At 33.7% G+C, this 26,603-nt stretch overlaps 1 protein-coding gene across 1 annotated transcript in view; it reads right to left on the bottom strand.

Annotated features, from left to right (window-relative positions):
- Positions 1-26,603, bottom strand: part of LOC115885991 (BAI1-associated protein 3) — a 349,135-nt gene that overhangs the window by 209,742 nt on the left and 112,790 nt on the right. The gene's annotated exons all lie outside the window — the stretch shown is intronic.

Raw genomic sequence — 26,603 nt, forward strand, 5'->3', positions numbered from 1 at the left:
AAAACGTCAACCTAGGAAGTGACACCACTCGGAAGAATTAAAATAGTTGGGTGGTTAAAATTCATCAAACAATTTCTCTCATTGTAATTGCAAAAATATATAATTTCTCAAAAAGAAAACCTTTCGTTGTTATCTATACTATACAGGGTGTTTCAAAACAAATGCGAAAAACTTCAGGGGGTGATTCCTTGTTAAAAATAAAGGGTAGTTTGCTTTATAAACGTTGGGTCAAAAGTCAACCATTAGGGATATATCGCGGTACAAAGATGGCGGAAAAATAATGGTTTTATTTTTTATCTTGAAAACGAAAAGCGATAGACTAATGAAATTTTATGGAAGCATTACTGTTATGAAAACACACTTTCTGGTAATTTTTTTACTTTTTTAAAATGAGTGAAAGGGGTTGCAATAAACCCCCCCTATCATTCTTGTTAACGAAATTTAATGAAAATATTATCAAACACATGCAAGAAAATTAATTTGGATAGCTTAGTTTATTTAGAAACTTTTTTATCTCTTGTGTTTTTTTGATAAAAGTCACCGATTTGAAATTAAAAATAAAATGTTAAGCATAAAGCACGAGATGAAACTACCCCTCAAATATTACCAAGTTATAAAATAATATCGCCATATTGTTGTGAGAAAATTTTATCCAGTTTGTATGTTCATGGAAATTATTGCCTTGCTTTATCATCACCATTACAAATGATTAATTCGACGCGAACGAAGTCGCTGGTACACGCTAGTTCTAAATAAAGACCTATACCATAATTCTCAAACAATTTAAACTTATTTTATTTTAAGTATGTTGCTGTGATAATGCAAAATTAAAATTCAAAAACGATTGTGAGTTTTTTGTCCCCTACCCCTCGTCAGGTTTTACTTTGATATGTACTCACACTGGGTTGGAGAACGTTTAGTAAACAACTTTTAGACTAATTGAAACCACTAATTTATTCCACTAGTTGCGAGGTTCTGAACGAAGCTTAAGATTTTTATGTTTTACAGTGAATAACAGAATTAAGTTAAAAAGCTTTAAACAAACAGTAAAGATAAAATAAATTAAGAATGAAGTTAAACAAGCAAACTATACAATTTCAAACAAATAAAAAAATAAAACTTGCACCAGCTGGGTACATTGTCGTGGAAAATTGCGAACTCGACATGCAAATTAGAATTTGGAGAGTCTCACGAGTTTATTTCAATTCCGACAGCTTCGGGCTGTGTCTCTAATTTTCCCGGTAATCCTGTCGGAATTATCCGGGAGCATATTGGTAGAAATATATCAGATGTCTGTCTTGAAACTCGTTCCGGGGATTATTGCATTAAATGCGGATGGGGCCAGGTTAAACTTTGCGGCGGCACAGCAAAAAGCTACGGATTTCGTACGAAGGGTTGAGATTTGCAATCTGTTTCGTTTAATTACATCTTAACTTCATAAAAATCTATATTATTAATGTTCAATGATTGTAAAATTTATACACAGGTTGCCCCAATTTCAATGGGATCTCGGAAACTATAAAAAATACGAAAAAGGTTAAATTGTGGCAAAGTTTAAGTTCTGAATATTACAATATTCAGAATATTCAATTTTCAGAATATTACAAAGATATTCAAAAAAAATAATATAGTGTAAATCGTTTTTATTTTTCTTGGTCTCATTGGAAAAAATATTTAATCTGAGGATTCTGTAAAGTAATCTAAAAGGAATCCAAAAATGCAATAATACACAGGATGTTCCGTTTAAAAAAAAGTATCCCGATCCACTCACTCTTTTTTGAGCGACTCTATAGAAATATGTTCCTGAAATACATCCTCGTATATACTTTAGAGCAAGTTAATGTTAATGGACAAAGGATTGAGAACGTTAAAGAGTATATATATCTAGGTCATACCATAAAACTCGTCAAGGAAAATCAAACAACCGAAATTTCTATAAGGATCAAACTCGGATGGGCAGCTTTTGGTAAACTTAACTTTATATTCAAAAGCAAATTCCCAAATAGCCTAAAAAGAGACATTTACAACAAATGCGTCTTGCCTGTCATGACCTATGGTTTGGAGACTATGACGATGACGGCACGAAGTGTGAACAGGTTGCGAGTGAGCCAAAGAGCTATGGAAAGAGCAATGATGGGTATCAGTCTTCGCGACCACATTAGAAATGAAGACATTCGCCGTCAGACGAGGATAACGGACATCGTAGAGAGGATAGCTAACTCTAAATGGTCTTGGGCAGGACACTTGGCCAGACAGTCCGAGGAAAGATGGGCAAAAAGACTTCTTTGCTGGAGGCCACGCCTAGCAAAACGCCCAGTCGGCCGACCTCCTAAAAGATGGACTGATGATATCCAAACCGTAGCCGGTAAGAACTAGATGAGGAGAGCACAGAATCGAAACGAGTGGAAGAAACTGAGAGAGGCCTACATTCTGCAGTGGATGAGTAATGGCTGAGAACAAGTAGAAAAGACATAATTTAGGTTTGCACTTAAACAAAATTCTCAAGTTTTTTATTCTAGGAGCTACAGCCCGACGCACTATTGCCGGACACTGTATAATGTAGACTAAAAGATGTCACCTACCAGAGACAATATCACAAAATATTTTTTTTTCATATCGTCGTCGTCGTATCTTTTTTCGGCTTATGTTTAAAAACCTGTTCCGCTTCACCATCTCTGTATTGGTCGTCCAATGCTTCTCCTTCCTGGGGGTTGATATCGTAGCATTTTTTTGTGGAATTCTATCATCTGGCATTCTTTCTACATGTTCCTTCCATTTGTTTTTATATACTCTCACTTTTTCTTCTAATGGTTGTATTTTTAGTTCGTTTCTTATTGTGCCATTTCTTATTCAATCTTCTCTACTTATTCCTTTTATTTTTCGTAAGAACGTCATCTCTGATGTTCTGAGTCTTTGTTCTTTACCTTTTGTGGTAGTCCAAGCTTCACTTCCGTATAATACTATCGGTACCGCTAATATATTATATAGTCTTACTTGCGTTTCTAGCCGTGCTTTGTTTATAAAAGTTTAAGCGATAGTTCCACACACTGACTGGAATTTATTTATTTTTTTCATGTAGTCATTATCTTTATCATAGGTTATGTGGCATCCCAAGAAGCTGAAGTTTTTCATATCATTACTATATAATTTAACTCATTAATCAAACATTACTAATCAAAGAGACATTTATTATTTTTATTCTGAAATTCTTCATTATCCATCTCCCATTTATGTATGCAGTGTATCATATAAAGGCGCTTCATATTGTAGTGTAACAACCCAAATTCGTCAATAAAGTTGAAGAGGTAATATTTTTGGCCAACTGTATAACAAACAATTTAACTGAAAGAAAGGAACCTACGTTGTGTTAAATATTTTTTTATTGTGATTACCTCGAATGCGCTTTGACAGAAGCAATATTTTGGGAAATTTGAGGAGAATAGGTTATGTAAATAAAACGCTGAATTCGTAAATAGCCCTACTTATTTTATTCAATGAAATGAAAGGAGTGCCGTACTCTGCATGAAATTAACATGTAAAAGAGCACGGCAGAGCTATGATCACTATTCCAGAGAATCTAACTATGCTGTTCTGAACTTAAATAAAAGAGGAATAATAATATAGAAACTGTCCTCATACCTGGGTTTATAGTTTAATACATTCAAAACATGCCCCATTTATATCGTTCAAAACTGAAGAGCTTTTTTTGTTAGTTTAACGGGTCCCCACCCGTAGGTACGAAGTCCCTTGTTGCGGAATCGACGCTAAAGTTGAAAGTTTGGTGCCAATATCTTATAATTTAATAAATTCAGTTATTCTATTTATTGTTTTTGTTTGCCCTTTTGCGAGCTAAGATATTCGCCCATGCAGGGTCGAAAATTGTTAGTACACTCAACAAGGCCCTTAGTCTCACAAACCACAAACATCGACACGAAGGAACAGTAAACGATTTTATTTAGATTACTTTTAAACTGAAATTATTCCATTAAATTTTATTTTTATTCCATTAAATGCATACACATGTTATATATTGTCTTTGTCAGATCATATGAATAAGGAAAAGCTTTAGAACAGAATTATAACAAGTAAACAAAATAATATAATTTAGTTAACATTAGTTAAATAATGAGAAAACTTTTACTTTACCTTTAATAACATTCTTTGTCACAAAACTCAAGAACCAAAATAATATCAATGCGTCTCGAATAGTAGTCTAGAAGCTATTATTTAACTATCATCTCTGTTCGTCGACTTGTGTCTAGTCCCAGCAGGCAACTATTAAGCCCGGCCAATCACGTTAGAGTTTTTAACAAACACAAATGAATTAACACCCTCCAAATAACCACGCTAACCAACCTGATTGGTTAAGTTTAATAGTTGCCTGCTAGGGCTGGACACTTCTGTTCGTCGCCTGATTTCCCTCTCCCTAGTTTGTGAATAATATTTTAAAAATCAATAGTTTTATTTATGTATACAGAGTGTCCCAAAAATAAATGTTTTGAATTTAAAGAAATATGTCTATTTTTAAATAGGCTGTTCATCTCAATATAACTAACCCGAAGAGGTAGTGATGGACAAAACTGTTATTTTTAGATAACAGTTAAAACTGTTATAGTTATTTATAAAAAACAGCTTAAAATAACAGCCGAAAAATAACAGGTTTCTTTATTTTATTGCTAAATATCTGAAAGAGTATGAGGCGGTCGCCGCCAGGCGTATTAACGCAGTTGCAAGTTGCAACAATGACGTGCTCGGTGGTAGTATTTCCAGGGTGTCATAACATTTCTAAATATCGATTGTTATCTAAAATACCTCTCTAAAAACAGTGGTTGTTTACAAATAAGCGCTGTTTACAAATTGCGATATAAAAAAGCCAAAATGCCGCCACTCGTCTATACCTATACATTCCGATCTACCTACGCCCTGTCCCTCGATCCGCGTAGATCCTGAATTGCGTAGCAGTGTACAGGGTGCATCTCACTCGACGGGCGAGAAGCTCTTAGTTATGATTTTACCATCTGCGGTCCAAAAAATAGCAATATAAGAAAATATGTAGTATATTCTTCATAGGTAAACCAACTACACACTAGAGTTAGAATTAATTTTACACTTAAACTAGCGTGTACCCGCGACTTCGTTCGCGTCGAATTATTAATTTGTAATGGTGATGATAAAGCAAAGCAAGAATTTCCATTAACATACAAACTGGATAAAATTTTCTCACATTTGCCAAAAATAAGCTTTAAACGTCGAGCAGATTAAGCAGAATCGTGGTTAATCAATTACTCAACTTTTTGGTACACCCTGTATGATTTTTTAAAAAAAATCAAAATATGTAAAAAAACAAAATAAATTATGCGTGTCCAAGCGTTTTCCCGAAAAACTAACCGTTTTTTAAATAACAAATATTGTAATATTTGAGGGGTGTTTTCACCCTCTGGGAATTTGAGATTGGAGAAACCCCTCCATATACAACCTCTACACCCCACAGTCAATCCGTTTGCCAACAATCAGCTTTAAACGTCAAGCAGTTTAAGCAGAATCATGACTACTCAATGGTCATTTTTTATGAAACACCCTGTATATATATTTTTTAAAAATCTTAAAATATGTAAAATAACAAAATAAAATATACGTGTTTAAGAGTTTTTTCGAAAAACTCACCAGTTTTTAAATAAAAAATATTCTAATATTTGAGGGTTGTTTTACCCCCTTAGAATTTGAGTTTCGAAAAATCCCTTCTTATCGAACCTCTATACCCTAAAGTCAATCCATTTTCCAAAAATCAGCTTTTTGCGTCAAGGACTTTAAGCAGGATCGTGATTAATCAATGACCAGATTTTTCAAAACACCCTGTATACATTTTCAAAAAACCTTAAAATATTATTCCGAAAAATTTTCAGAATAAATAAATACCTAAATATTGAAACTTAATAACCAAGTACTGAAACAAACAGCGCCATAATATCTCGACCTCCGTCCGTTATGCTCGTAACAGGTTGAAAAACAATGTATCTAAAACAACTGATGCGTTATTCTCCAACTTGTTTCGAACCTCCATCGACAATCGACCGATGCAGCAGCGTTACTTTCCCACTCCGATTATCTCGACTGCAGCTCTGTTATGCTCGTAACAGGTTAAAAAAGAACGTAGCTAAAACAACTGATGCGTTATTCTCCATCAAGTTGCGAGCCTCTGTCGACAATCGACCGATGCAGCAGCGTTCCTTTGTCACTCCTGTTATCTCGACCGCCAGGCGTTATGCCCGCAACTGTTTCAAAAAAGCTGCTTCTTTTATATCCTATTATTTTTAAGCTGCCGTAGCGCATACTCCACTCCGTTGTTCGTTGTATCTCGCCGCCTGTATCGATGGTTGTCGAAATAACATGTTTTCCATCCATACTAGTTGTTTTTTGGAATTGCTTCGAGCAGCATCGAATTTCGTGGCGGTGCAGAGCGCCGACTTCGTTTCACGAACAGTCGATCTCTGCGTGTTGTTATTTTATATCTGTTATTTTTTAAAAGTAGTAACGGTTCCGTTATGTTATTTCTAAATAATTGTTATAAAATAACAGATAGTTAAATAACAACCCATCACTACGAAGAGGGAATAATTTACTTTATTTGTCTCTAATGGGTTATTAAGGTCTGCGCCTTTGCGTATATTCCACGTACTCTGCAGATCGCAACGACTGGACGGCCAGTATGTTAGAAAGGGATAGAATAAAATGGGCCCTACACGTAACGATTTGATCTGCATGCCAAATCGCACAGTTCAAATCTTAAGACCAAATCGATAGCGATCTTTTTTATGAAAACATTTCCAAAGCACCTTTTTATGTAGAATTTAATGGTTTAAGTATAATTTTTTTAAAATTAATTATTTAAGAGTTATCAACAGAAAAAATTGTTTCTTTTTATTTGGGAGAGACCCTGTATATTTTTAATTAACTGAAAAGAACTTAAAATTACCTTTCCAAAAATATAGCACACTTGATATTTTGTTATAGTCCCTTTCGAAATACAGACTTTTTAATAGTTCCATACTTTTTATTGTACAATTTATATCATTATGAAAGTTTTATTCTAAAAATTTGTATCTTTTGAAAAAGGCAATAAATTTAATTGAGAGGTGAAAGAATAAATTAATATTAGCAAAATATTAACAGAGCTGGTACAAATGTAAGAACTTGACAACGCTGTTTCCGATACGCTTCAGTCCGTCGGAAGGGAAACGGAACGGATAGTGTGCATTGTACTCGAGGGGTGTCTCACTATTGAAATTACAGGTACATTTTCTTGGCAGTCGCTGGCAGTCATTGACAGTCTTGCAGCAATCGTCTATAATAATTATATGGCAGTCATAATCAGTCTTCGTCGCAGTCATTTGCAGTCGCTTGGTAGTAAAATGGTATTTTCTCAATAGATGTACATTTTTTACCCAAGTGAGACACCCGTCGATTGTCCTATTCATTTACATGATATAATATTTTTTACGTAAACGGAAGGGGAACAGAAGGGAGCTGATACGGAAGGTATAGTGAGAATCAACTTTAATCTAGACAAGAATTAGAAGTACTAAGCGGTTATGCGAAAAATGTTCAAAAATGGTCCCGTCTGTCCATAACATAAGACTATATAGACTATAATAACACCTGTAGAAAAATATCATGTGCTGGTTTGCTATTTATTTGTATTGTTATTAGATATAGTTTAAATTGTTATAAAATTCTGCATATTATTTTCGTTTTAATTACTTTTCACAGCTAGAATTTATTTGCATTAGAGCCGGCGCCGTTCAAAGCCTTCAAAGTGGACGAATTTGTATAAACTCTATATCTCGAAGAGGAATCGAGCAAAATATCAAGTGTGCTATATTTTTGGAAGGGTAATTTTAAATTATTTTTAATGAGTTAAAAATATACAGGGTGTCCTATATAAAAAAAAATTCTGTTGATAATTTTTAAATTATTAATTTAAAAAAAATATACTTAAATCATTAAATTCTACGTAAAAAAGTGCTTTGAAAATGTTTTCATAAAAATACAAACTTTTCCATAGCAAAAAAGTTACAGCGATTTGTTAAATTTGCACATTTTTGAAAAACACCCCGTAATTCCGAAACGGTAACAGATATCGATATGCGGTTTCCATTTCCACCATGTTTGTGATAAAAATCGAGCTTCAGATACCGATATTAGTCGTCTATCATCGATCCGTCTATCTCCTATAGAATAGGGTGTTTCTCTTTAAAAGCGCCCAATTTGGCCCACCCTGTACAGAGATAATAGTCAGGTAAATGTAGAAAAAATATATATATTGACATTTATTGTTCGATAACGCAGGAACAAATGCATACGAATCGACATTTTCGTTGACTCACCAATACCGCTTATTTCGCTGAGTGCAATGCAATCGATCACTATAAAATCTCCTATAAATTGAGATTTGTATTTGCGGCTGGGTATTTGTTCTGAATAGGCAAATTGATTTGAAATGGCTATTGCTGCGACTGCTGCGATATCCTATGTCTTTTATTTCATATACTGTACCCACAATGATCAAAATATTTTCTAACAAATTTAATAGCATTAATTATTTACCGAAGGTACGTTTGTGCGAAATAATTTTAGTGAGGGAAGGTAGAGCAAGTGCGGTACCTTAACGTTCAATGATGATGAGAAGCAGAACATCGATTATTACATAAATACTAACTTTAACTGTAAAAGTTACCTAAAAAATAAAGAAAATATTAAATATCTAGCCCCCGTATCGTTATCCGAACACTCCTTGTGCGTCCAGGCACCACATTTTATACACATGATCCATTCTTCATGGCAAGTGTCTCCATATACAGGTTGTTAACTCGACAGTTACTTATAGGGGAACAGAATGGCAACACTGCCTATTGAGAACGCATGCATTATTGATTGTTCTGCCGACTCGTCCCGTCGCGTCGCGTCGTCTATCGACGAGCGCCCGAGGTTGCCATATTTCAACCATAAAGCTCTTGCCTCGAGTAATGCACAAATTAACAATCTGTATATCATGGCAGTAAACGCATGTTGTGTTTTTCTCTTCCTCCGACATTGTTGCCGCTTTTGTCGATGAACCTTTTTCCTTTCTTCCCAAGGTTCCTCTTTTTATGTTACACAGACTTGGCCCTACCTTTCCAAAATTCTTCTTAACTGGTTCCATTTACTGAGTGTTTGAAAGTTTCAATAACTGCACTAGCAAAAAACTGAAATATTTAAATATTACCAAAAAGCCACGATTTCAATATTATTTTAATGCGATCAACACGAACTGTAACCGTGAGGCCGCGGTGTAAAATACATAGCTAAAATTTCTTATTTCTGCCGTATACAGCGCTGCGTTCGAAATTTTATGAAATCAACTGAACTGCCCAAGCTTATACAAATAAATGATTACTTGTATATTAAGGTCATTTATGTTGATTTATTTTTTAAGGATAGTAGTAAAGTATCCTTGTCCGAGTTTTAGAAAGATGTCTTTTTCAGTTAATAATAAAAATTCTTAAAATGGCAACCGAATTAATAATTCTAACAGGAAGAAAATTTACATTGAAGAACGAAAATTCATCCCGGACGAATTTTTCGAATTCTCCATCGATCCGGACGTCTTTCCGTATTCCACAATCGGCGGAGGCAAATTTTACAAGTCGTAGAACAGGGGATTTAATTTTAATGGCTTTCTATGCCTCGTTTTGAAGCTCTTTTCAAATTCTTAATTGCGAAATAAGCCTTTGGCTCGGGTGCTGACAAAAATAACTGAAATAACTGGTTGGCGGATTTTTTTCTCTCTCAGTCGCCTGTGGGTTAGGTTGTGACGTTTTTTTTTTTGTTTTTCCCATATTCGAATTCTCTAAATTCTTTTCTTTAATAAACCTTACAATATTGAGATAATTAAATAATCTGTTTTTTTTTCTGCTATGTAAATTAATTTTTAATAATGTTAATTTTATTATTTTTATGTTTTAGCGATTTTTTCCAAGATATATTTTTTACGTAAAGGTGCGTCCAGACCTGACGAGACGAGGTCTGGATGACTTTGAGGTAAGCCTGCAAGGAGACAAGCGAGTTGGGTCATAGTGAAAGCAACCCAAACACATATTAAATTGTAATTGAATATAACAAACGATGGCCAAATAATAACCCATACAGTAATAAATTTTTGCATCTTTAACATGGTATTTGGTTAGTCGTATTTTATTCATCGTCGGTTTTTCCCCTTTTACCCTTCATTTGTTTCGAGACACGACGTCTTTTAAAAATTCGTTTTTTAACGTTTTTTAGAACAAAATGTTAAATAGAAAAGCTATAGGAAAGATTAAGAGGCACATTTTAAAATTACTATACAGGGTACTTCAAAAAACTGTTGCGGATATAACATATATTTTTAATGGGAATACTCATTTTTCTTTTATTATTAAATTATTATATAGCTTATAGATTACAGCTGATCTTCTTCGGTCCAAGTCTCCATTTACGATATGTAGATACTAATATCAGAGCTAATATCTCGCAGTCGAGTGAGCCTACCGAATACCATCCAGACCATGATACAATAAACGAAAGATAAGATATCGCATGTAGTGGGAGCTTAACACAAGATTACTACCCGGATGACGTCATGCGCGCGGAGAACCAATTTGTGACTGCCAAGGATCTTCTGGGATAAGATATTGCGCATGTATCATCTTTATTGTCATTATTCGTCCAGACTGTGCCGCGAGATATCTTTGATTGGCCGTCGAAAAACCGACAGAGGATGGATAGCAACGAGGCTCCGTGGGTTGTCGTCCACACTTGCCAGACCCGTCCACACTTTGCCACGAATTTGGAATGTCGCGCTCGTCTCGTCAGATCTGGACGCACCTTAAAAAATTGCGAAAATGTATAGTTTTTCAATTTCGAAAAAAATCGAAATAAAAATTTCTACACCTTGTATCTCTGAAACGAAGCATTTTAGGATATAAGTATAAACGAACTTTTTTACTTATTTTTATCGGCAGAATATACTGCCGATACATACTACAATTCGGACCCCGCTGTATATTCTTTTTATACAGGGTGAGTCTTAAATAAGAGCAAATATATTCAAGCGGGTAGATCCTGATAAAAAAAATCTCTGCGTATTTTTTCAAATAAGTCTGAAATAACCGATATCTTTTACTTGAAAATTAAAAAAAAATGTTTTTTTGCTTATTTTGAGGACCACTGATGGATATTTTCTGGCATATGTTTTTTGAAACACCCTGTATAATATATTGTTTTGTTTACAATTTCGATATGGAACAGAAACATATATAATATTTGGTTTTGTTTTATATGTAAAAATACGTATATCAACACAACTGCTTTCCGCATCTTGAGTCGAGTTTAGCATGGGGTTAAGGTTTAAAATAAACAGCGCATAAAATGCCGCACGAGGCACTTGCTCCGAAAGATAAATTACGGAAGGAAGGCTTGTGTCAACAAAATAAAACTAGATTATAGTTTCAGCATTTCAGTATGATATTCGTACTTAATACTGGCATGTAAACAAAGATGAAAGCGACATCTTTTGTGAGGTATATGACGCAATTATTTTGTTGCTCTAAATTAGCCTAGTTAAGTAATTCTGTATATTTCACCCCCGAAACACACATCTAAAAAATTGAAAGAAGTTGGTCAAAGAATGCCTAGAGAAGATCAACAAATTAGGCAAAGAAAATAAAGTCCTCCTATTCTGGGTACCCGCTCACCAAGGTATAGAAAGTAATGAAAAAGCAAATGACCTAGCTAGAAAAGGAGCGAACACTCCACTAACTGGACCAGAACTGTTCTGTTTTCCAAGTGGGAACCAACTGAAAGCGGAACTGAAGAATCTGAAAGACTCCATCCGTAACCTGGAATGGATGTCCTCCAACGGTCTAAGACACTCGAAAAAGTTCGTCAGAACTTACCGTAAAAATTCAAAGGTTTTCCTTGATTTAAGTAAAAACAATCTTTGGATTGTCACGGGGTTTCTAACAGGACACTCTCTCCTCAACGAACACCTCAGTAGGCTGAAGCTGAGGATCAACAGCGAATGCAGATTCCGTGGGTAAAATGGGGATACACCAGAACACCTTATCACTGAGTGCGCCGAGACGACGACCATTCGTGCCATGAAATTTGGTACAGCTGATGTCGAGGATGGAGAGCTGGCCTCTGTGGAGCCGTCTCAGATACTGGCTTTTGTTGAAGCCCTGAGACTGTATGATGAGTTATAACTCAAGAAAGGGGAACACACAATAGATCTTTATGGTCGCGGTGATTAACTCCCCTCCTAAACATTCTACATTCTACAAGTCTAAAAAAAATATATTATAATATTTTGCAGAAAATATGACTGTGCAGAACACAAACTAGCTGCTAGATTAACTGAAAACAAACAATAATAAAATATTACTCATTACTCAAAAGGGAGATAATTTAATAGGAACATTGAAAACCGTCATTCCTGTTATTCTCCCGACAACAAGTATGGCCGCCTAGACAAGGGTAGCATCTTACTAGTAGTAGTCTGTTTAACTCACAGTTTAGAATTGACAGATTTGTTGTAGAACAAATCTGTCATCAGAGTATGATATTCTGGTACATTGTCGATTTTTTGAATAAACTAATCTTTTCTATCTTACTTTTTATTAGAATGGTCATAATCAAAAGGGCTAGTGATACCGTGTTAGAAAAATAAGCTAATTGAGAGCTTATTTTTTCGTTTTTACTATAGTTTTGCTAAAAACTTTGGTTTGAAAAAATATATCAAGATGCGGTTTTCGCTAACATTTTAAGCTTAGTATCAACTAAAATTACACATGCTATTGCATTTAATTTTTTTGAAAAAACGCGTAATGTTGCGCCCCCTAGCGTCTACCTTCAAAAGCTTATATTTATTGTTTATGTAATATAATATAGAGTAAAGAACGCTCTTTTAAACTAGCCCTGGTTTGTTGGATTCCGATCATCTAGTCCGGAGTTATTACCATTTTAATAAAAACAGATTTAACCTGCATTTAATTTTAGCAGATAGGGGAAAAATATTATAACAAAAAAGATCCAAAATTTATTGAAGATTGTGAAGCTATTATTTATAGTACACCTTATCTAAGCAAAATTTCCATTTTCTTATTTTCCATAGCAGTTGCGCCCTATAGCGGCCGTTTTACAAACTTGAAAATAATTTCCAGCAATTTCTTATGGTCTCTTTAGTTAAAAATATTTTTTTCCGCAGGCCCTACTTTTTTAATACTTTCCAAGATACAGCCGAGAGTTATTCTTAGTGGGACACCTTGTACATCAAAAAATGCATAAGATTATAAATTAAGATACCTATAATACCATCAGTGTTATTACGAAAAAAAAAAGATTCTCGCTAAAAAATTTTACCACCCTGTAACTCAAAAGTTTAGGACATTAGGACAAGATATTTAGGACATACATTCATATGAAGTTTTTTTCTTATAATAAGTTTAAGAATCATCCACTTTAATATTAGCATGTCATTAAGGAACACCCTGTATAGGTATCAATGCGGCAAAAATGATTTTTTTATTCAGCCTTATAATAGTATATTGTTTTATTAGGAGTAAAAATGATTATTTTTGTGGCGAGGCTGTACGAACAAACAGCAAACAAACAAACAAACAAACAAACAACGCTTTATTTTACAAAAAGCCAAAACAGCTTCATCGACAAAGCACTCACAAACAACAAAATCACAAAAAAATACAAACAACAAAAAATACACAATACAAATAATACAATTCAAAAAAAATTTAAGACTTTGAAATTACAAAAAGAATATACATGGACAATTTTAGAACAGTACACAGTAAATAGATATGATTTTAGAGTTATAAAATATTAAATACTTGACCTTTGACCAGTGTGTGATATGATCAAAATTTTAAAATTCAAAATTGTTCATAATTAACCATCAACAAAAAAGTCGTTTACCGCATATAGGGCTCTCTCCAGTAAGTATGATTTTAGAGCTTTGCGAAATGCGGGAAAGAATGAAAGCGACTTGATATTCAAAGGCAGATGATTGTACATTTTTTTGGCATTGTACAGGGTGGGTCAAATTCGACGCTTTTAAATGGAAACACCCTTTTCTATACGAGATCGACGAAATCTAATATCGATGTCTGGAGCTCAATTTTCATCAAAAACATGATGGTGAAAACCGCACATCAATATCTGTTACCGTTTCGGAGTTACGGGGTGTTTTTCAAAAATGTGTATTTTTAACAAATCGCTGTAACTTTTTTGCTATGGAAAATTTTGTATTTCTATGAAAACATTTCCAAAGCACCTTTTTACGTAGAACATAATGATTTAAGTATAATTTTTTTAAAATTAATAATTTAAGAGTTATCAACAGAAAAATAGATTTTTTATTTGGGACACCCTCCATATTTTTAATTAACTGAAAAGAATTTAAAATTACCTTTCCAAAAATATAGCACACTTGATATTTTGTTATAATCCCCTTCGAAATACAGAATTTTTAAAAGTTCGCCACTTTTAACTAGTAGGCTTTGGACCCCTTATTGATGATATGCCCTTAATGGAACTCGAAAACATATTTTTCCAGCAAGACGACGCACCGCCTCAAAACGCTGAAGTTATCACCAAATTTTTGCATCCAATTTCAAGAATAATTGAATAGCCAACCAAGATTCCAGCCGTTGGCCGTCGAGGCCGCCTGACTTAGTGCCCATGGATCTAATCCTATGTATATATTTGCGGAAGAATAAAGGTTCCTTATTCTTCCATATAATCTAGACAAGAATTAGAAATATTTAGCAGTTATGAGAGGGTATCTTTCACCCCCACTGAGTTAATGAATTCCGCGAGAAATGTTCAAACTGCCACGTCTGTCCATAACAGAAGACGGTTGATATGTTGAACACCTGTAGCAAAATCGCATGTCTTGGTTTGCTATTTATTTTTATTGTTATTAGATATAGTTTAAATGTGTTGATGTTGATTAAATATATTTTAAGTTGTTATAAAATTCTGCATCTCTCATAGCAAATATTATTTTCGTTTTAATTGATGCTCACAGCTAGAATTTTTTTGCATTACAGCCGGTGCCGTTCAAAGCCTACCTATTTAAAGCGGGCGAATTTTTATATACTCTATATCTCGAAGAGGAATCGAGCAAAATATCAAGTGTGTTATATTTTTGAAAAGGTAATTTTAAATTCTTTTCAATAAATTAAAAATATACAGGGTGTCCCATATAAAAAATCTAATTTTCTGTTGATAAATCTTAAATTACTAATTTTAAAAAAATTATACTTAAACCATTAAATTCTACGTAAAAAGGTGCTTTGGAAATATTTTCATAAAAATACAAAATTTTCCATAGCACAAAAGTTACAGCGATTTGTTAAAAACGCATATTTTTGAAAAACAGGCCGTAACTCCGAAACGGTAACAGATATCGATATGCGGTTTTCACCATCACGTTTTTGATGAAAATTGAGCTCCAGACACCGATATTAGTTTTTGTCTATCTCCTATAGAAAAGGGTGTTTCCATTCAAAAGCGTCGAATTTGACCCACCCTGTACAGTATTGAACCTTTAACCAGTTCTGAGCTCGGGGTTGGCAGATAGGGGTCGTGCTCTGCATTCCTAAGTGGATAGTTATGAGATGGCCTTTCGGGAATAGCAGATATGTGCTTGCGGATTAAGCAAACGGATTCAAAAATGAATAAAGAAGGAATAGTCAGTATTTTCAAATTTTTAAAGAAATTCTGGCAGTGAGTTCTACTGTTCAGTCCCAATAAATATCGAACTGCTCTCTTTTGAAGTCTGAAAACACGATCAAATTTTGTTGCGCAGCAAGTACCCCAGAATGGAAGGGCATAACGAAGATGTGACTCAAAAAGGGCATAATAGGCCATTCTAGAGGTTGAGAAGTTAAGTTCCTTAAAAACTGATCTTAGCGCAAAACAGGCAGCGCTTAATTTCTTTGATAGAGCTTCGATGTGAAAGTCCCGTTTTAACGAGTTGTCTACAACAAGTCCTGTACGTTTAGGACTTTACAGGTGAGGCACACTAGAACATGCTTTTTTTTAAACGCCGCAATACTCAGAAATCTTACTTTTTTACGGCAAGTACTTAGAACATGCTCTTTTTAAACGCCACATATAATTTTAAAACAATTTTAAACATTCCAAATAATATAAAATGTTTTAAAAGTAATACCTTGTGTGTAATTATATATCGAGAAACTATGGTTACGCTCGTTGAATTTGACACTTTATGTCAGTTTAATAATATATTTTCGTATTTTTATACTTAGGAGAAGTGCTTTACTTTTACGCCTAGGCATTAAAATGATGTTTTTATATTATCAATCGTGTCGCAAAAATGAATACTTTTGTAACGTTTGAAAAGAAATCATATTTTTATATAAAATATGTTGCAATAGTAACGCACATTTTGAAAAAAATTGTCACTATACAGGAGTAATTAAAACATATTTCAAATTAAACTTGTATATTTTTAAATGGAATGTTATATGCTTTTTATCTTAGTAGATTTGCTATTAAAACCCCATTACAAAAATATACATATCTACCGAACAGTTTTTCAAATATGACCATAAATTTTGTGCACTTTTAAACCTTTATAGCAGTACTAATTACTTTTATGTATTTCTTAATTGGAGATATTTCGTAATTGTGTTTTATTACCCCCATTTTTTATTATTAAGGATTGGGGTGAACGGAATGGGGTTAGTAGAAAAAAATATTGGAGTAAAATAGAAACATGATATAGAGGCTTTTAGAAACGTCAACCTGTAAACATCAGTATAAAAACGTTGAAAAAAATATCACATACCATTTCTTTAATTATGCATTCTTATGCATACGCCTCTCTATGTCATGGTCAATAACGTGTTATCTTTAGTCATTCAAAATAAAAATGGCGCACGGTGGCGCAATGTTTTTTGTTGCATCAACAAATAAGTAATCTAAATAACTTTTATTCAACAGCCACTGCTTTGTAACGTTTTTAGTTCGTTACATGTTGTGATATGAAAAAAAAATAAAAAAAAAAAATTGAAATTAAGATAAAAATAATGAAGAAAGGTAAAAGAGAAAGGTAAATTAAAAATCTATAAAAGTATTTACGGATATAAAAAGAGCTATAAAAGGGTATCAAAATATCTAAAACCTTTTTTTCTCATATGACAACAGAAAAACTATAATTTATATTATAGCTGTGTTAAATTAAATAAAACTATGTTACGGTGAGATAATATGAATCAAAAGATAAAGGAAAAGAGACAGCAACAAACTAATAGTTATTATTTAATTATTTAACTCTTACTCCTCAAACAGGTCAATGCCCAAATCGGTAGCTTCTACGGAGAGTAGGGGGGGTTATAACTAAATGTGTCTAAATTAAATATAAATAAGCGCCACCCACTTTCTGGACCCTAAGAGTAAAAGTGATGTTTCTGAAAGAAAGTGGGAAACAAAATACAAAATAAAACAATAATAAGATATAAGCAGCCTTTAATTTAGTAGTTATATGTGCCTGAAATGAAAGCTTCGAATCAAAATAAACTCCAAGATTTTTAGTCTCTGTAACAATGGGTATCGCAACATTATCTATATGGATATTCATGTTACCAGCCGTATTTGTAATTTTGTTTATATCACTACCAAATACTATAACACAAGATTTACCGGCATTTAATTTCAAATTATGATCTAGAGCATATTTATTAATTTTATTAAGATCGTCGTTAAAATTTAACTGAAATTGTGCCAAATTATTAGTATCTATTCTGCAATAAATTTGAGAATCATCCGCATATTGCAATTTAGAAAACTGTAATTCCTTATCCATATCAGCTACATATAACGAAAATAAAAGTGGTCCCAGAATAGATCCTTGAGGAACCCCAGAAATCATAGGAATATAACTAGATTTTTGTTTTAAACTACCCCGTTTCATGACAACACAATGTGATCTATCTTTTAAAAGGTTTTTTATCAATTCTAAAGAGCCGACTGAAAATCCAAAATACTGTAATTTTGCTAGGAGCAATGAATGGTCTAGAGTATCAATGCTTTACTAAAGTAAGCTAAGACACGTCATATTTTTATTTTCTTGATTTGTTCTAATATCATTAACCAGCTTTAGTAAACAAGTGGTAGTGCTGTAGTTCTTACGAAAACCAAATTGGCATTCAGGTATTAGTTTATTTGAATCTACAAATGAAACAATTTGATTATGTAGATGTTTTTCTATAATTTTAGAAATTGCTGGCAAAATACTCACGGGTCTTAGATCGTTGTTATTTAAAGGTTTGGAAATTTTACAGAGAGGTGTTATAATAGCTTTTTTCCATATTTCGGGATAGACATTGTCTAAAATAGAAGTATTAATTATATTTATTACCGCTTTACTTTAGTAAATGTAAGGCATGCAAAATAATGTAAGGCATGCAAAGCTTTAGTGCTTTAATTGATAAATCATCTTCACCGACAGCATTAGACCGAATAGAATTTAATATTTAATGTAACGATACCTCATCTATTAGTTTGAAATTTAGAACATTATTCCCTAGTTTTTCATGCTTATTTTGTCTATAAAAATCTATTTTTTTTATTTGATGTACTATTGTATTATTTTTTATTTGATGTACTGATGGCTTTTGTCCTCCAGAATGTGAAATGGAAGAAAGGACAATTGCGTTTGTTTATTATAGAGCCCTCGGAAGTATTTCGAGGTATGTTTATTGAGTTTGTTATACCTGGGTAGGTTTTAAACACGAGTTTCGTACTTTAGGGTCCAAGGGACGGGCTTTATCCAAGGTACGGACAGTATCCTATGGCTGGATGCCCTATATACGGGTAGTTGTCCTATGTATGGATGTCCTATGGACATCCATACGTAGGGATAGTTTATCTTATGTATAGAATGCCTCAGTCTGGTGTAGCGTAAGCCCCATGCTGCTTCGTTCCTGTTCTTAAGCCTAGTCGATACTTACGGCTGTATTAGTTCATGGTGTCCTCATCCTGGCCCCTTTTGTTGTATTGGTCGGTCAACAGTATAGCCGAGAGACAGTACAGAAATACGAGTCCCACCTCACGCTGCTACTCTTTGAAACAGGATTGCTTCAAGAACGAACAGCTAAGTGTAGATTTAAGTTCTGGTTTTATGTTTTACATTTGTCTTGAATAATATCGTACAGACTGTACGACTAGTGGTTAACCTTTTTATGTCAGCTTAGTATTTAAAATATAATTTAGATCTTAGGTTTCATTACGAACATAATATCTTGTAATAGTATTACTTTCTGTAAATATCTATTGCGTGATTTTAAAGATGAATTACCGAACATAAGTTCTAAAATCTACAGCTAGAAGGATCTCAGATTTATCATCGTATAAAATATAATAAATTAAATAAAGTAATGCTACCTTTTTTATATTTTCTATAGCTTTATCTATATTGTATTTTCCATAGTCTTTCATTGAACCGTATTTAATATTATTTTTAACATAACTTTCTTCGACATAATTATAACCCACTATAATGATTAGAATTTTACAATGTTATTTACCATCAGAGTTCATGAATAAATATAGTCATTAGTTTTAAGTAATATACAACTGTGTTTTCTTTCTCTGTACATGCCTGGCGCTCAATATTTGTATTTTTGATTTATTATTGTTAGTTAGTTTCTTTCCAGTGAAATACCTTATCCACGACTGCTCTACCAACGAAAAGCTGCCGTTCGCAGTGGTAATGTTTAAAAAAACGTTATAGCATTACTCACATGTATACATGCACATAAAATAAATAATAACACACGCGTGAGTTTTTGCAGTTATAACAAACTAGTGTGTTATGAATTCCGTATCATATACGCAACGAGACTTTACTGGCAGCAATTGTGCTGTAGCAGCCTCTGCCTGGTTAATAATTTCTTGCGGAAGATCTTCCTGAATCATTTTTCTTTAAAATCTGACTTGATGGTTGATAATTCACTATTTTATCATTAAAAAATAGCAATTTATCTAAATGACGTCTTAATGTCAGTGCTATTTATTATTTACAAAAAAACAAAACGCACATCTATATTGCATAGTAACATAAACGCACCCTGATAATCTATTAATTCGCAACACTGAAAGTAGGATTGGTAGTTCCTTTTAAATCAATTATTCTTTAGAGATTGGACATGAAACAGTTCTGCTGTTGGATAAAATTTTGTATGGCACTCGCGTGTTATAACATACAAGTCACTTGAGAAAATTAGCCTTAAACATTTCCCAGCGTGACTTATATGTAAGATAATTTTTAATTCCCTTCTTTGGTAAATCATTCCGCAGTATGTTTCAAACTTTCACTAAAATAACAACATTTTATCTTCCTTGTAGAATAGAATAATAGAAATAATTTAGGTAGACGTTCCTTAAAAAATCTTCAAAATTCGGCAGTTTTTAAAAAACATTAATAAGGATAATTGGGTTTGAAAATTGATTGAAGTAAACGATAGACTCTTTTTTACTCGTACTTGATTTTCTCCAAAACATTTAATTATCAGGATTTCACAAACCTAAAATGTTTATTTCAATTAATCGAGTCTCTTGTGGTTTTCCTCAATCCTGCTTTTTATAAAAGTGTTTATTATGGCTGTGCCTCTGAGGCATAATGGCGACTTAGAATTTAATTTACCCAGAGCTATCGTTTTTCATAAATCTCTCCCTTCGTTTTTATGTGGTAAATTAAATTTTAACTTAATTAGCAAAAACGGAGAATATCGATATCAAAAGTGATTTGGGTATTGAGAAGATAAATTATTATTTTGAGCTTATTATAATAAATTGAAAAATACGAATCAATAAGTTTGTTTCAACCAAATACTTACGTGGATAAATCAACGCCATAAGTTTAGCATTAAAATATATCATGTCTCCAACATCACGACATGTCATTTTCAAACCTTCTTTATTGCACTAATGAAACGTTCAATAGGTTTGTCTTTCTCGAGGACTTTCCTTTGAGCCCCCATGTGCATTAAAAGTTGCACGCATTTCCAAAATAATCACAATTTTATACGGTTTAGAAAGTACAAATTATACATTGTTATGGAAACCAACTTTTCATTGTCATCATATTGTCATAATCTTATTTCTATTGTGTAACGACGCTTGTTGTTTGCGTTTTTTAAATTTAAAATTGTATTAATTACTTTTTTATCGACCGCTTTTATACAGGGTGGTCCGAACTATATTTCGGAAACTTCGACAGCAAGATTCTGTAGATAAAATTAAGTAAAAAAGTTCGTATAAATGTATGTCCTAACATGCTTAGTTTCGGAGATACAGGGTGTAGAAGTTTCATTTTTATTTCGATTTTTTCCAAATAATTTATGAAGCAACCATTCAACCAAGCTCGCCAAGATAATTAGCCATATACAACTCGTTATTGTTAACAATAATGCAATTACAGGGATCTATCTCAATATATGCACCAAATACTGAAAGTACAGATGACGAATTGGAGAACTTTTACGAAGATGTATCCACTGCTCTACAAAATGGAAAAACACACTATACAATGTTAATTGGAGATTTTAATGCCAAAGTTGGTAGCAAACAAGATGAAGCGAAAACTTCAGTCAGCTATCATGGATTGGGAAGCCGAAACGAAAGAGGTGATACACTGATAGATTTCGCACACCACAACACATTATATATAATGAACACCTTCTTCAAGAAAAGAAACAGCAAAAAGTGGACATGGACCAGTCCAGATAGCAAAACCAAAAACGCAATAGATTTCATAATCAGCAATAGAAAAGATGTAATCAAAGACGTAAGTGTATTAAACAGATTTTCGATAGGAAGCGATCACCGCATTGTAAGAGCCGAGATAAAAATAAATATAAAGAAGGAAAGAACTAACATGATACTCAAGAAAAACCACAAGAAATGGGTAGACCCTGAAAATAAAGATTCTTATAAGGAATGTATAGCCTCAAATCTAAATTATGAAAATACTACTACGATAGACGAAATATACGAAAACATCAAAGAGGCCACTCAAACGGCTATCGAAAAATGTTGTCCCAAAAAAGTAAAAGAACAAAAACTGAATCAAAGAACAAAACTTTTAATGAAACAGAGAAGAGATATGGAGGACAAGAGTACACAAGAATATAGAACTTTAAACAGAGAGATATCCAAAGAAATCAGAAAGCATAGGAGGCAACAGAATACGGAAAAAATTAGGAAAGTCATAGAGAAGAATCAAAGTTTGAAGATATTGAGAAATAGTACAATGGGAAGAAAAGAAATACAAAAGATCAAGGATATGCACGGCAACATAGTAACACACAAACAGGAAATCCTACACTCTATTAAACTTTTCTATCAAGAACTTTACACATCAAAACAGCAGGGGATCAGAACCGACATCCGAAAGGTAATAAATCAGGGGTCGGAAGAAATTCCAGAAATAACCGAGGAAGAAATTATCAGTGCCCTTAGAGATATGAAAAACAATAGAGCTGCCGGCGACGATGGACTGGTAATAGAGTCAATCCAAGAAGGAGGACCAGAAATCATCAAAGCTTTAAATGTCCTATTTAATAAATGCATTGAAGAAGAAATAACCCCATCACAGTGGAACAACGCAACCATCATTATTGTACACAAGAAAGGTGACGTTACAGACCTTAAAAACTATAGGCCCATCAGCCTTCTTAGCCACGTATACAAATTATTTACTAAAATACTCACCAAGCGTTTGACAAATAAAATAGACTTTTTTCTTTCGAGCGAACAAGCAGGTTTCCGATCAGGTTACGGAACAAATGACCATCTTCTAACAGTCAAGGTCCTTATCGAGAAATGCATTGAGTATAATAGACCACTAATGCTTGTCTTCGTGGATTTCGAGAAGGCCTTCGATTCGGTAGACCAGCGGAAGCTTCTAGAGACACTAAGTGAGAGTCGCATCGATCATCGATACTCCTCAATCATAAGACATATATATGATAATGCCACGGCAAACGTCAGAATATCGACAAATCAATGCACAGATAAATTCAATATCGATCGAGGGGTAAGACAAGGCGACACACTGTCCCCTAAACTATTCGTTGCTGTGCTAGAAAGTATGCTAAAAATGATAAACTGGGATTCAACAGGAATTAACATCGATGGCAAATTGATAAATCATCTCTGTTTTGCAGATGACATTATTTTAATAACAGACAACATACAGGAGGCACAGAATATGCTGGATATGCTGAATGATGCTTCGGAAAAAGTCGGTTTGAAAATTAACTTGTCAAAGACACAATACATGACAAACCTAGTACTAAGTGGAAATTTAAACATTAATAACATACCTTTGGAACAAGTGCATATATATAAATACTTAGGGCATGAGATCGGTATTAGAAGGGATAATCAGACCCACGAAATTCTACGAAGAATAGGTTTGTCGTGGGCGGCATTTGGCAAACTAAGGCATATACTGAGATCTGATATTCCCATATGTTTAAGAAGAAAGATCTTTAACCAGTGTGTCTTGCCTGTCCTCACGTTGGAGCTGAAACGCTTACTTTGACAAAAAAGAACATACATAGAATACAGGTCATGCAACGGAAAATGGAAAGGTCTATGTTGGGAGTTACACTCAGAGATAAAATACCCAATCATACAATACGAAATCGAACAGGAGTAAGAGATGCGGTGATATCTGTCTTACATCTTAAATGGAATTGGGCAGGACATGTGGCTAGGATGACAAATGGACGGTGGACAAAGAGACTTGTGGAATGGAGACCGAGACACGAGGCCTATAGAAGCAGAGGACGACCTCCTAGTCGATGGACAGATGACATTAAGAGGGTGGCTGGAAACTGGATTCAAGTGGCACAAAATAGAAGGAAATGGCTAGAGTTAAGGGAGGCTTTTGTTCAGCAGTGGACGGTATAAGCTAAATGATGATGATGATGATGATCTCAATATCCTCAAGGGATTCAATCTTACAAGGACAATTCAAAATTTATAAAACTACATTGACATATACATTTCAAATTGAGTGACAAAAGGATAAAAAACTAAACACAAAAAAATAGACAACAAAAAACAAACAATATATAAGAAAAATAGGTAATTATTTACATCACAGTATCACAGTTGGTGGTATATATTAATATCTTTCATAAATTTCAAAATATTTTTAATTTTTTCTTCTTCAGTTAAATTATCACGAATTTCACCACGTATATCGAATCTATTTCTTTCTACCGTATATTGAGGACATTCACATATAATGTGAATTACTGTCAACTCAACATCACAGACTATACACATTGGAGGTATTTCTCTGTTAAGCAGATATGCCCAATAGGAAGAGGTATAGTATGCCCGATATTATGCCCAATATGAAGATGATGCACTCTGGATTCATACGCTCGTCCTAGTGCAAGACATAAGGATGGGGTTGACGAATCCTGTTTTATTGCGCAAAGCTTTGAAGGTGTACATGCCCACTCATCCTGCCATTCCCTTTCTGTTCTTTTATGCAGTAGAACTTTAAGATCATATTTACTAATATAATGGAAATCAATGGTATCTCTTCTAGCAGCTTGCTGAGCAGCTTCATCTGCCATTGTGTTGCCAAGTATATGAGTGTGGCTTGGGACCCATACAAACGTGAGTTTGTTTCCCTTTTCGCTGCACTTTCTTTTTGAATAAGCGTCTGAATTTTTTGTTTTAGCGGATCATGGTCAAATATATCGGACGGTGTATAGTCACACTTCGTGTCTACCTTCCCTCGCCATATTGGTGGTAAAGGCTCAAACCGATAGAGCTATCGGCGTTTGTTGGCATTTTGCCAATTTGTTTGGGAAAACCCTCTGAGCAGAGGTAAGACTTTTATTTTAAACGTAACGTTTCCTAATACCTTTTTTTTTGTACAGGGTTTTATTTTATGGTACGCATTTTGTTTTATGGTAGCATTTTCTGGTGCCATTTTGTTTTTTTGTACCTGACATTTGGGCCACGTTTTGTCCCTACATTTCACACCGGGAATAACGGAGGAATCTCCTGAATCCACAGAAGTTTTCGATCCTGTCTGTGCAGAGACGTTTTTATCACAATCCAGTTCCAGTAGCAGTTCACTACAACCAGCTTGTGACCAGAACGGATAAAAAAAGGCCAGATCATTTCATTTTATATCTATTTAATTTAAGTTCATTTGAACGCCATTAAGCCCTTCAGGCATATTATATATTTGATTGCTTTTTTCACAACCAACAAATATTTTCAAACATCAAATTTTTCATAGTCTTATTTTATTCTACTTAACATTTAATTATTAATTATACTTAGTTATTAGTTTATCTCAGCGTTCCATTTGTGTAATTCCTAAAATAAGTAATACCTATATTCTGAGTTGATTTCTCAGTTCTCAACTTAGAAGTTTTCGAAAGTAAATGGAAAACTGAGTGGCGCCCAGTATATTATAAAGACGTAAGTATCACAATTTAATTTTCACTAGCTTACGACCCATTGCTCACCGGCGAACAGTTCCGTCGCATAGTATTAGTTGATTCATATTTTTTCCAAAAGAAAATTCTTATAAAAAAAACATTCCATCATTTTTTTGTAACTTCTAATACTACATATTAGCCATGGAGGATTTTCGAAAGGGATTTCATCGATTATCATAGGCAAATGTTCTTCCATCTGACGGGATAGCATTGTTTCTCTCACTATATGGCTAGGATTTGCTAATGCCGAAGTGAGGTAGGATTGCTCTAGCTTCATCCTTCTGTATTTAAGGGGCTCTATTCCCGCTTCAGCACATAGGCTAGTTGCGGGGCTTGTGTAAAAAGCTCCAAGAGCTTGCCTTAAAAATGTTCAGTTTATTTCACCCTTAAAAATTAACCAAAACATGTATTGACATGAATCAAAAAACAAAATGCTCAGTAGTCATGGTTATGACCGGAAAATTATATTTTAGGAAAATTTACAGACGAAATTATTGCACAGGGTGTTTTACAGTTAAGCTAAAAAACCTCTCGATTAACTACGGAAAACTTGCTATAACTTGCTATAATATGCCAAATAATACTAAAGTTTATAAACACATGACTTTACGAATTAACGTTGATATAATTATATACACCTTGCAAAAAAAATCATGAAAATAGGGCTAAAAATAACAAAAATATAACACTTTAAATTTGACGAAAAATTTCTCCGTTGCGTTTTTTTGCAACTGAGTGCTAAAATTGAATAAAAATATATTTCACTCAGTTAGGTAAAAATACTTACGCAAAATTAAAAATGAAACGACTTTTTTCAATAAGATTTATACTATAGAAATATGTACTGGAAGAATACTGGAGAGCCAAAACAAAACACAATCTAATCCCAAGTCAAATTTCACCAATTTGAGAGCAATAAATAAATTTAATATCCCATATATTGCGGACTTAACTGTGGCACTGTAAGTCGCAAAGTTATTACACTAAAACTGAATAAAAATG

The sequence above is a fragment of the Sitophilus oryzae genome, unplaced genomic scaffold, assembly GCF_002938485.1.
Source record: "Sitophilus oryzae breed Bouriz unplaced genomic scaffold, Soryzae_2.0 scaffold_465_pilon_pilon, whole genome shotgun sequence".
NCBI lineage: Eukaryota > Metazoa > Arthropoda > Insecta > Coleoptera > Curculionidae > Sitophilus > Sitophilus oryzae.